This window comes from Dama dama, chromosome 11, assembly GCF_033118175.1.
Source record: "Dama dama isolate Ldn47 chromosome 11, ASM3311817v1, whole genome shotgun sequence".
NCBI lineage: Eukaryota > Metazoa > Chordata > Mammalia > Artiodactyla > Cervidae > Dama > Dama dama.
In genome coordinates, this window is record NC_083691.1 from 10,480,971 (window position 1) to 10,493,081 (window position 12,111).

The window sequence follows — 12,111 nt, forward strand, 5'->3', positions numbered from 1 at the left end:
CATTTGCTGACAGTTGATGTACTGAGCGACTCTGAAACGCTCCGTGGGTCTCCTTTAATCCTGAGCAAGACAGGATGATCCTCTTCACTCAAGGGTGACATTGAAATCATCACCTCCTTCCATTACAGAAGCAACACCATTCTCGTATCGTGGAATACAGCTCACGTGCAGTTGACACACAACACACACTTGAAGGAGTAATTTAAGAGAAACACTAACCATTGCCCAGGTCCACCGAGACTGTTAAAATTCAGTTTTCCCTCGGCTTCTCTCACACCCCATACCTGGATTTTAAAGTAAGACCGTGAGCATCTCTCACCTGTCTCCCGGCCTTTACCAAGCAGCTTGGCACACCCAGGGTAGACTCAAGTGACCCAACAGGCCTTCCAGCACACCTTCCAGCAGGTCCCCTGACCTGGCCCCAGGGCGGCACACTCACTAACCTGATGGTAACTCAGGACAGGGCCTTTACCAAGCCTGGGTGACTGACAGGCCCAAGCAGTGGTCCCTGGAGCCCTGGCCTCCACTGGCCCCTGAGCTGCCCCCATCGTCTGAGGTAGGCTTGTGCTGGCCCCTCATGAGCATGCACAGGCCCAGGTGAGTGCGGCCAGCCTCGGGCAGGTCCTATTACCTCCACCATTCCAGGGATGAGGACTCGGGGCTTGGAAGGGTCTCACCTTCCGTCCAGGACACAAAAGTGAATGAATGGGAGCTGTGCCCTGAGACTCCGGGCCTGCCCTCCACGGCTACAGGCTACAGACCTGCTGGGCGCTGCCTCCCTGGGGCCTCGGATTCCTCATCTGTTAGTGAGGTGCTGGAGTAGGTGGCTCCTGCAGACCCTTCTGGAGAATGTCTTGAATGTCTCAGAATCACAGTGAGCCCAGACTTCCTTCCGGAGGTTTCAGTCCTGCACAACCTCCAGGAGCTCCACTGCGTCTGGACAAGAATCGGAAGAGCTGAGGAGCACTGAGCTCGCTCCATCCGGGCCCCTCCCTGGAGCAGCAAGTGGACGTTCCATCCCAGGTTCTGGTCCTCGGCCTGCAGACAGGACGCTGCCCTTCAGATCAGCACTTGCCCTCGCTGGCCTCTTCGGTCTCCCCTCACCAGGACTCCTCTGCGCCACGTGCCGGGCCTCTCTTCCCCACCCGGAGCAGTGGCTCCTCCCGACCCTTCTCCTCCCTGTTCCCCGGGACCAGTGTCCCCGCTGCCTTTGGAGGCCCCTCGGCTCGGTGGAGACCATGCTGATAGCCCTCCGAGTCTTCTCTCTGAGGGTTAAAAAGCTGGAAGGGGGTCCCCTCTGCTGTCACGCCCCTCAAACCTGCCAGCGACCCCCTGGGGTCCCTGGTTTCCCCAGCTGAAGGACTGGGAGACCCCAGGACAGAAGGGAGCAGAGACCCGACCTGGTCACCGTGACGCTCGCAGCCCGGCGAGGCCGAGGGACGGCGGGTGACCCCCCAGGCCACCCCGCAGTGAGCACCGTGCGGGCCCCGTGGGGACCAGCCTGGGCCTGGCAGGTGCTGGTGGAGAGACGGGCAGTGGGAGCCAGAGGGGGTGGGGACCTGGGGACCTGAGATGCGGGGGGCAGCAGACAGCGCCAGGCAGGCCATCTCGTCAGGCCCCTGGCAGCCCTGCTGAGCGGGACAGGGTTGGCTTCTTGAGGCGCTGCAGCTCCCAGGGGAGAAGGAAGCCCCCACTTCCCAGCGTCCCCGGGAGGAGATGCTGTGGCTTCACCACTGGGCCCGGCGTCAGCAGCGTCTGAGCTTCCCCGACAGCGAGGATGGCGCGGCCACGGGGCCCGGAGAAGGGGCCCTGAAATGGGAGGGAAGGCAGAGCGGGGAAGAGAGTCGGTGCCTCTGCCCACCACCCCCAGCCTGCTCCCCGTGCCCACATGGGTGCCCCGAGGGACCACCGTGGCCTCCTGGCAGCCCTGGCAGGACGGTCCCAGCTCCTGGCATGCTCCCACCACCTCCTCGGGTGCTTCCTAGGGCTGTGCGCCTCCTTCCAGAAGGAGAAGCCAGAGGAAAGGAAGGAGAAAGCAGGGGCTTCCTGGCTCGGGGTCAGAGGGCTCAGGGGGCAGACCCGGGGTCAGAGCCTGCCCCCACACCCGCGCCCGTGAGCTGAGCCTCCTCGCTGGGCACAAGCAGCAGCACCCACCCCAGAGCCTTGCAGGGACCACAGGCCGGGTGTGGGCTGGGTCACAGGCTCCACAGCCTGGCCCAAAACCCGGCCCAAATCCCAGTCCTGTACTCAGCGGCCTCGCTTCTCTAGGTACAAGGCCGGCTCCTCTGTTCCCCGTCTGTATGGTGGGCTGAGATGCCCACGTGTTGTGCTGGAAGCAAGACAGTGAGACAACACATGCCCAGCACGTGGTGTGTGAACCTCTGACAAGTGGCCACACGATGTTAGCGTCCGTCGTCTCACTTAGTCCAATTGCCTGGATGCCACGTTCTCCAGCAGTGCCCTCCCTGAGAGGGGACCCAGCCGGGCCTGAGCTGTCCCCTCCTGGAGTTCCAGAGTCCAAAGAAGCTGCCATGACAACTGCCAAGACCAGCTTCCTCGGTGTCGGGAAGGGGGCCATGCAGGGGCCGGGCTTCGGCCCTCTGCCCTGGGGACAGACAGCTGGATTTGGGGGCCCTGTGCTGCAGGCCTGCACCCTGCCCAAGTCCCAGAGCCAGCCTCAGGGGCCCTGCCCTCCTGTCCTTCCTCACCAACTGATTCTGTGACAGGAACGCTCACTGAGCACCCTCCTACAAAAACAGACACTGGGGTCGGGCAGGCAGTGCTCAGATTTCAGTTCTATTTCCTGGTTGACGTGTCCTTGGATGAGCTAGTTTACTTCTTTGAGCCTGTCTTCTCTTCTGTAAAATGGGAAAATAAAGCCTTCTTCAAAGGAGCCTTGTGAGGACTGGATGAGTTTACTAGGCCAGATGGGCTGGACTGCAGTGACACCAACAGCCCAAAGGCCCCCGTGGCTTTAACACAGCAAAGGCTTATTTCTCTTCACACAAAATGTGGTCCAGCCATCCTTGGTCTTCCACTGAGGCCCAGTCAAGGGAAAGAAGGGCTAGAGAAGGGCAGCAACAATGAGATGCTGTGGTTCAAAACTAACCCTTGCCACCTTTGCTCACATTTCATTGATCAGAATCAGCCACCTGGGGACACCTCTTTCAAAGGGACAGAGGAGTGTGACCATGTCTGCCACCAAACATCCCCATTCACAGGCCCCCACCCCCAAGATTACACCTATCTGCAGTGAAATATTTTCCCTTTAAACTGATCCAGGCTAACACTGTTCTCTACATTAAAGTGTTAGTTGCTCAGTCGTGTCTGACTCTGCGATCCCATGGACTGTAGCCCACCAGGCTCCTCTGTCCTGGGATTTCCCAGGCAAGAATACTGGAGTGGGTAGCCATACCCTTTTCCAAGGGATCTTCCCAATCCAGGGATCGATCCCGGGTCTCCCACATTGCAAGTGGATTCTTTACTGCCTGAGCCACCAAGGAAGCCTTCTCTTTCACCTTAAAGTGAAAGTTGTTCAGCCGTGTCCAACTCTTTGCGACTCTCTAGACTATACAGTCCATGGAATTCTCCAGGCCAGAATACTGGAGTGGGTAGCCTTTCCCTTCTCCAGGGGATCTTCCCAACCCAGGAATCGAACATGGGTCTCCTGCATTGCAGATGGATTCTTTACCAACTGAGCTCTCAGGGAAGCCCTAATAAAGCCAAGGAAGTTTCTCTACCTTATACTTCATCCTAAACAAGGATGGCCATGGATCCACGGATTCAATGTGCGGCATGTATCGTGTTGGTGCACATTACAATAAAAACGTAATGGGACTGCCCTGGTTGTCCAGCGGTTAAGACTCCAGGCTCCCAATGCAGGGGGCCCGGGTTCAATCCCTGGTCAGCAAACTAGATCCCGCATGCTACACCTAAAGATCCTGTGTGCCTCAACTAAGACTCAACACCACCAAATAAATAATACATACACACATAACTGTTCAAACTGAAAAATCTACCCCGTTCCCCTGAAATGACATGTGGATCACAGTCACACCTCCCATGCTGACGAACATAAGCTAATTTCACACTTTGTCAGTGCCTGCCCCCTGCCTCTTATTAGGCTCTCGACCAAGATTAGCTACTATTTTATTCACCGTTTCCTCGGTCCATCCTCAGGCCCACCGAATCCCCATTTTATAGATGAGGAAACTGAGGCAAAGAGAAGCCTCACCTGAGGCCATGCAATTGGGAAGTGATGGAGAGGTTTCCCCACCTCCCGCCCACCCCCACGCTGTGCCCAGCCCTGCTGGGCCTCCTTCTGACACGGCCCAAATGCCCTGGATCCTGAAGGCTCCCCTGAGGCCCCATGGAGAGGCCCCTGCTCTTTGGAAAGGCAGCCAGGAGAGGGAAAGGGTTAAGCCTGTCATGTTGTGTTCCCACCAAACACCTCTGCTTAAATGCAGAATCCCAACAGGGTGGTGTTTGCTGTAAAAGGCCTAAGAGTGATTTGTGAAGTCTCGAAGGCCCGTAATCTCGTCAGCGTAATGGGATTATATTTCAAATCACCACGGCCTGTTCATTACCCATTTAAACTCCTCTGACAGAGGAAAACTTACATAAAACGCACACGGCAGCCCTTGCCGACTTCCCCACTCGCCTTCCTGATTAGACAAACAGATGCTGAGGTCTGGAATGAAAAAATAATGTGCCCATTTATTCATTTTTCTGACAAGTCACAATAGATTTTTAACTGCCAATGAGTGACCTCCCGGAGGGGCGGCGGCTAGGAGGTGGCCGCCGGGCAGCAAGTGGTCATTTCCTGGCCTGGCTGGTGATGTCTCCCGGGATCACAGCTCAGCCAGGCTGAGCCCCTCTCCTCACCCGGTCCCAGGTGGGGTGGGGGACTGCTTGCTGGGCCACTCGGCTGTCACCACCCAGAGGGGGCCGGGGACCTCCTGAGGGCAACCAGGAGGCAGCCACGGCCTGTAGCCACAGAGCCTGGGCAGGAATCCCAGCCCTGCCTTGATCAGCAGGGTGACTGAGAACACTTGTCATCTCTTGGAGCCTCAGTGTTCCCGTCAATAAAATGGAGACAGTAAGACAGCTCATCTCGGAGGTGCGGGCTCCAGGCGCGGGGGTTCCCAGGGACGACATCCAGCTGGCACTCCCGGCGGCGCCCGGCCCACCTCCACCGTGACCTCGGGCAGATGGGGTTTTGCTGTCACTTGCTGGGTCTGTGTCACTCTGCTCTGAGATGGTGCCTAGAGCAGAGGTGGGTGGGCGGAGGGGCAGCTGGGTCAGGGACCCACCTCTGTCTGCCCCACCCCCCAGTCCCAGGGTCCTGCCCCTGGGGTGCCCCCTCCTCATTCAGAAGCCGGACACTGCCCCTGCAGACTGGTGGCCAGATGGCCACCAGTTAGAGGGGACCCTATGGCACTGAACGGAAAACATCTCCCCTCCCATGTGTCATTCAAGGCCTCCCGCCCTCTCCCAGGACACCGCAGGCTCAGTCTCACCCTGATGATCCTCGAGTCACCTGGTGTCTGCCTCCAGTGGGGAGGGCTCCAGCATGGATAAACCATGCACCCCTGAGAGACCCGGGTTCAACCCTGGAGCCTCACACACTCGCACTGTAGAAGGCACAGTCAGTCACGTCTCCCAGCCCTCTTTTCCTGGCCCTCCAATGACTCTTTCTGGAAAAAACTCAGTCACAGGTTTCCTGAAGGCAAACCCCAGTACCAGGGGATAGGATAGGACTGAATTATCTTTGGGTCCAGCCCAGGGCCTGGCCTGGAGGTGGTATCAGCAAGCTATGTAAACTCACCCTTTCAGCCCACAAACATCTGAGCCCAGGGCCTGGGCAGGGCCTGACCCTCAGGCTGCAGCAGGGACATAAAGGCTGACTCCTCCAAGCCCCCTCACCTGGCAAGGAGGATACACTTTATCTGAGAGGCCTTGGTCAGATGAGAGACAGCAGCTGTAATGGGGGTGGGTTGCAGGCCAGGGCTGGGACCCAGGGAAGCCCTGCTCCAGCCACTGGGAGCTGGTGAGGGAGGGGGTGGCCAGGTAGGTGAGGACCAGCCTCAAGACTGAGCTAAGAATCTGCAGAAGAAGGAATGAAAATCTGCTTGCTTGCTGTGTGACCTTGGACCCATGACTCAACCTCTCTGAGCCATCTTCTCATCTGCACAACTGGGACAAAGTCTCATCTTCAGTGTCACTGACTTGGTGCACCATAGGGGATGAGTAACAAGCAGCCAGTTGTCAGTGGTCAGAGTTGGACCATAAAGAAGGCTGAAAGCTGAAGAATTGATACTTTCGAACTGAGGTGCTGGAGAGTTCCTTGGACAGCAAGGTGATCAAACCAGTCAATCCTAAAGGAAATCAACCTTGAATATTTATTGCAAGGACTGATGCCGAAGCTCCAATACTGTGGCCACCTGATGCAAAGAGCCAACTCGTTGGAAAAGACCCTGATGCTGGGAAAGATTGAGGGGCGGGAGGAGAAGGTGGAGACAGAGGATGAGATGGTTCGATGGCATCACCAATTCAATGGACACGAGTTTGAACAAACTCTAGGAGATAGTGAAGGACAGGGAAGCCTGGTGTGCTACAGTCCATGGTCACAAAGAGTCAAACACAACCTTCTGACTATACAACAACAACAAGTAGCCATGGAGATGGTGCCAGGTCACGTACTGGGAACATGTGTGCCAAGGCCTCCGCCTGCTAGTAGGCCTCAGGGGCATCTCCAGAACCCCAGGGAAGCCCCCTGACCCATCCAGCTGGGGGCCTAGGCCCCCCTCCCAGGGCCCTACCACCACCCCTCTCCCCTAACCAGCACTGCCTGCCTCGCTGAGTAGCCCCAGGCAGGGTTCGTATCTTAATGCATTAACTCTATGAATACGTAAGAAATACTGTGAGGCTAATTCTTTTTAAAATGATAAAATTTGTCTATATTATAGCATTCCAGCCCCCAGCTTCCTGAAAGCTAAAAATATTTTAATGTCATATTCCCATGTAAATTTCAGTTTAGAATTTAATACCCTTTTAACATACATTAAATTTTTAGCATTCTTCAAGCCCTTGGTTTCTTCTAAGGGCTTAGCTGCTGTGCGTTAGAGGAAAGGGCTGGGGAAGGCTGTAAATTAGGAGAGAAAGTTCTAGAATTAGGTTACCCCCAAACCTCTGTACCCACCCCATTGTGGGAGTTATTCCTCTGGGCTGAGGAGTATCTGAGCTAAACCCTGGTGTCCTGGGGAGGTGTCAGAAGTCTCGATTTCCTTGCTGGAGTGGCTGTGATTTTATGAAATAAACACAGGGGTGGCTTTACGGGAGTACTCCTCACAGCAGCCCAGGTCGGGGAGCCGGATGGCCTGGCGCCGGCCACATCAGAAGCCTGAGCACTGCAGTCCAGTTGCCCAGCTCAGACCTGACTTCTGTCACTTGCCAGCAGGTGACCTGGACGTGTTCTCTGTGCCTGTTTCCTGGTCCCAGATGGGGCCATGTCGGAGTCAGTGCACAAGCTATGTTATGAAAGGGGAGGTTATCAGCTTTGCAGAGGTGATTGCCAGGATGCACTGGCTGGCCAAGCTGAAGACTCCACGGTGATGACGTATGGGAGCCGGAGCAGATCATTTTAACTGATCCGTATCCCCACTCCAGCTCCTAGAGCAAGACCTTATCCCCCAGCCATAGGGATGCCCGAGGGTGTCTCTGCAAAGCCCCATGATTGGTCCATGGGCTGCAGCTTCCCACTAGTCCCACTAGTTCCCTCTTGGAGCAAGCCCAAGGACAGCCAGGGGAGGCTGTGAAAATGACAGGGAGGGGTATTCATGGCAGTCTGGGTGGAAAGCAGGGTGGGAACCTCATGCCTCCCTGGGCTCAAGGGCTGAGGTCTGAGGTCTGCCTGGGGCATCTGGCCCACCAGCCCTGAACACTGGGGTCTCGGGCTGCTCTGACCCACCCGTACCCCCTGCCATGGGTCACCACACCAGGCTCCTTGAGTGAATCCCTCCATGTCTCTGAGCACCCATCTGTGAAATGGGGTCAAAAATAACAAAGCCTTCCTGGTGAGAGGACCCAGCACGGTAGGAGTCATCACCCGTGACTCAATGTGTGGTGAAATGCTCACTTGGCCATCCGTCCAAGCGATCATTAACCAGAATGAGAAATTTACAGTATGGAGACCTGAAATCCAGTGAGATGACAGCTCTGCTTTCTAATCACTTTCAGGGGATGCTATAATGCATTGATCGAAGGAGACGAACCACACTTTGGGCTCCAACGAGTGTCTGCAATGTAAGCAGCGGGCTTGTTAACCTAGATTTACGAAGTGCATCTCCAACCCGGAGAGAAGGAAGGCCTGGTGGAAGGAAGATGCTGCCAGTGTGTGATACTGGGAGGACCTGGGGACCAGGTAGGGATCCCCTTTGAGCCTGCCCCAGAAGAAGCCCAAGGGATCCCTCTCCAAGCAGACACCAATGAGTTAGCTTCCTGATGCGGAGTGAGTTCCCCAACTCTGGAGGAATGTAAGTGCTCAACCTCCAGTCAAGGAGTGTCCACTAGTGCCTACCTTGTGTCAAGGCCAGCTTGGGCCCTGAAGGTACAGAAATGACCTGACCCAGAGCCTCTCTTGGGGAACTCAAGGACAACGGGGCCAGGAGAGCCTCTAGAGCTTGGGTGACCAGAAGCGGAACAAGAGTGGAGGCAGACACATCCTTCCCCTCATAGACCCCTTTGCAGCTGGGGCCTGAGAACACTCCTGGATCTGGTGGATCCAACTGGAAGATGACAAGCTGGCGGACACCGGGGGAGGACAGATGCTGAGGCAAGAAACCCCAAGAGGAAGAAATCAATCAAGTGGAAGGAGAGTGGCCTGAGAGTTCAACCCCACCCATGGGATCTGTGAGTAAGAGATGGCTCCTCGGCTCCCTGTGGGCTTAGGCGTCCTCGCTGCCGGGGCACCTTGAGACCCGGGAGGTCAATGTGCACAAAGACCTCTACCAAATGGTCGTCTTCATCATTATCCAACTAATCCTCCCCGTACTATGGAAGGTAGGGCTCCTGAGGCCTTCTGCCCAGATCACTGGTTTCTCCTATCCGTGTTGGGGATGGAAGCCTTTGGCTTTGGGGAGGGTCTAATCTGTGTCCCTCCCTAGGATTCTGTGAGGGGCTCTTGGGGACAGGACCGATGTCCTAGGCTATCACAGAGCAGTTGTCAGCTGACACTCGCCTCCCAACACGAGACCAGTCTTTCATCAATGTGTGTGTCAGCAGGAGACAGAACTTCAGCCGATGCCTGTGTCACCTTGATCCCCTTCAACTCCGAAGTCCCATTTCTGGATCTCACTCTCTGCCCCTGAGAAGGGCATTCTCCAGGTCAGCTCCAGACTGTGCCAGGCTTTGGAACCTCAGAAGGAGGGACTTCTTATCCCCATGCCATATATACATGGCAGGACAGGGGTCTGATTGGCCTGACAGCAGTCACATGTTTATCCTCGGGCCAATCCCTGTGACAGGCTGCTGTGAATGGCAGTGCTCCCAGAACACAGGGATCAGGGTGTGGACCCCAGTCACCAGAGCAGAGGAAGGGGGGCGGGTAGAGTCCATGGATCTCTTCAGCAGCTGCTGTGTGCCAACCACCGTGCTAAATACCTATTCAAATAATACTCTCAAAATCCCCCCGAAGCAGTGGCTCATGGCATTCTTACACAGTAACAAGACCTAAAGGCTAAGAGGCTTTGCCCCGTGAGGGAGGAACTGGACCTGCTTCTGACTCCAGCTCCCAGGGCTCCCCCTTGTGGGCCACCTCCTCCACATGGGCACAAGGGAGGTGAGGCTTCACTCCAACCACAGCGTCTCTGGAGATTGGTGGGCTATGTGAGAGTGTGTATGTGGTGTAGTGTGTGTGTGTGGTGTGTGTGGTGTGTGTATGTGTGTGGAGTGCATGTGGTGTGTGTGTGATGTGAGTGTGTGGTGTGTGTATGTGTGTGGAGTACATGTGGTGTGAGTGTGTGTACATAGTATGTGTGGTATGTGTGTGTGGTTCGAGTCAGTGTGGTGTGTGTAATATGTGGTGTGTGGTGTGTGTGGTGTGAGTGTGTCTGATGTGAGTGTGTGGTGTGTATGTGGTAGTATGTGGTATATGGTGTGAGTGTGTGGTGTGTGTGTGCACATTGTGTGTGCAGTCCATGTGGTGTGTGAGGCATGTGTGTGTGGTGTGCACATGTGTGTGGAGTGCATGTGGTGTGAGTGTGTGCTGTGTGTGTGGTGTGAGTGTGTGTTGTGTGTATATGGTATGAGTGTGTGTGGTGTGAGTGTGTGTACATAGTATGTGTGGTATGTGTGTGTGGCGCGAGTCAGCGTGGCATATGTAATACATGGTGTATGAGTGTGTGTGGTGTGAGAGCGTGGTGTGTGTGTGGTGTGTGGTAGTATGTGGTATATGGTGTGAGTGTGTGGTGTGTGTGTGTGTGTAGTGTGTGTGTGGTGTGAGTATAATATGCAGTGTATCATGTGAGTGTGTGTGTTGTGTGGTATGAATGCGTATTGTGTATGTGGTGTGTGTGTGATGTTTGTGCATGGTGTGTGTGGTGTGAGTCTCTGGTGTGTGTGTGTGATAAGAGTGTGTGTGGTGTACACAGTGTGTGTGGTGAGTGTGGTGTGTACGGGTGTGTGAGGGAGCGTTTACCCCATGAGCCGCCTGCCCCTGCCCATCCCCGCTCCCCCCGGGCAGGGCACACATCCTCACACACTTGTGCTCTCGGCACAGCGAGCCTGGCGGCGTCTGCTCGCGAAGGAGGCCGTGAGGGTCTCTAAGCAGCCCCTTCCCTACCGCCGAACAGCTGGCCACCATCTTGGCACACATTTGCCTGTCACATCTGATTTGCAAAGTCGTGTCTGTAACAGACCCACAGGAGCGTCCAGTTGGGGCTTTTTCAGGTCAAGGAGTATTTTCCAGAGTCTCTAGTTCTTCAGAAGGAAAAAAAAAAATGTGAACAGCCCTCCTTCTCCATTGCGAAGCTGACACTCTCAGCAATGGAATTGGCCTCCTGGTCACCCCGAGCTACAGCCTTGAGAATCACCTGAGGTTCTGTCATGATCCCATTTTACAGATGAGGAAATCGAGGCTCAGAGGAGTCTTATCATTTCCCCAAGGTCACATAGTGACTAAGAGCAGAGCCAGGATTTGAACATGGCCCCTCTGGCCTCTCAAGCCATCACTCATCGCCATCATGTCCACAGCCCCCCTGCAGATTCCTGAGCTGAGCTGTCTTTGCTGGTGTGACTCCAGGACCTCCTCCTCCAGGAAGCCTGCCTGAGCTGTCATGGTCCTCCTTGGCCCTTCGAGCTCTTACCACTGAATAGAGTCTCTGGTTTCCAGTGCATTCTGGGAGGGGCCCACCAGAGCTGAGCAACTTTGATACCCTGAAGGCATCGACTTGGCCAAGGTGCTTCCACGGCCTGGAGCAGAAGCCCATGAGGATGCAGGCTAAGCAGGTTCCTTTCTACAGGAACCCCCAGAGCCCTTAATGGGTACCATGTACCATGCTCCAGGAAGGAGTGATATATGCAGTGTTTCCCAAACACCATTTTTTTTTTTTTGGCCAGAGCCACATAAGGGTCATTCAGAACTTAGAGCGACAAGGCTGTTTTAGGCAGCTCAAGTTAAGCAGGGTCAGGTGCAGACTGAGAGCAAACCAACTCTGCCACCTATTAGCTGTGTGACCTTAGACAAGTTGCTTTACCTCTCTGAGCCTGTTACCCTATACACTTCCACGTGGCTCATCAGGGCCACTCCACCTTCATCCAGGCAGCCATCATCACCCTCCATCCAGCAAAAGCCTCTTCCCAGGCCTCTCTTGCTCCAGTCTGTCTCTCATTCCCGGGTGTGATGTCTAGGCCTGGAGGATTGAGTTTGCCTTGCTCTGCACTCACAGTAACCCCAATACCAGAGCAAGCCTGGCACAAAATAATGTTTGTTTAATGAGTGAATGGATGGAAGAGTGAGTATTCCTATGTGAACGCTCTGAATTTAATATGGGGCAGGCATGGCCCGGCACAGCAGCCCATAGCCACTCCCCTCTCTGACCCCCATCCCTATCC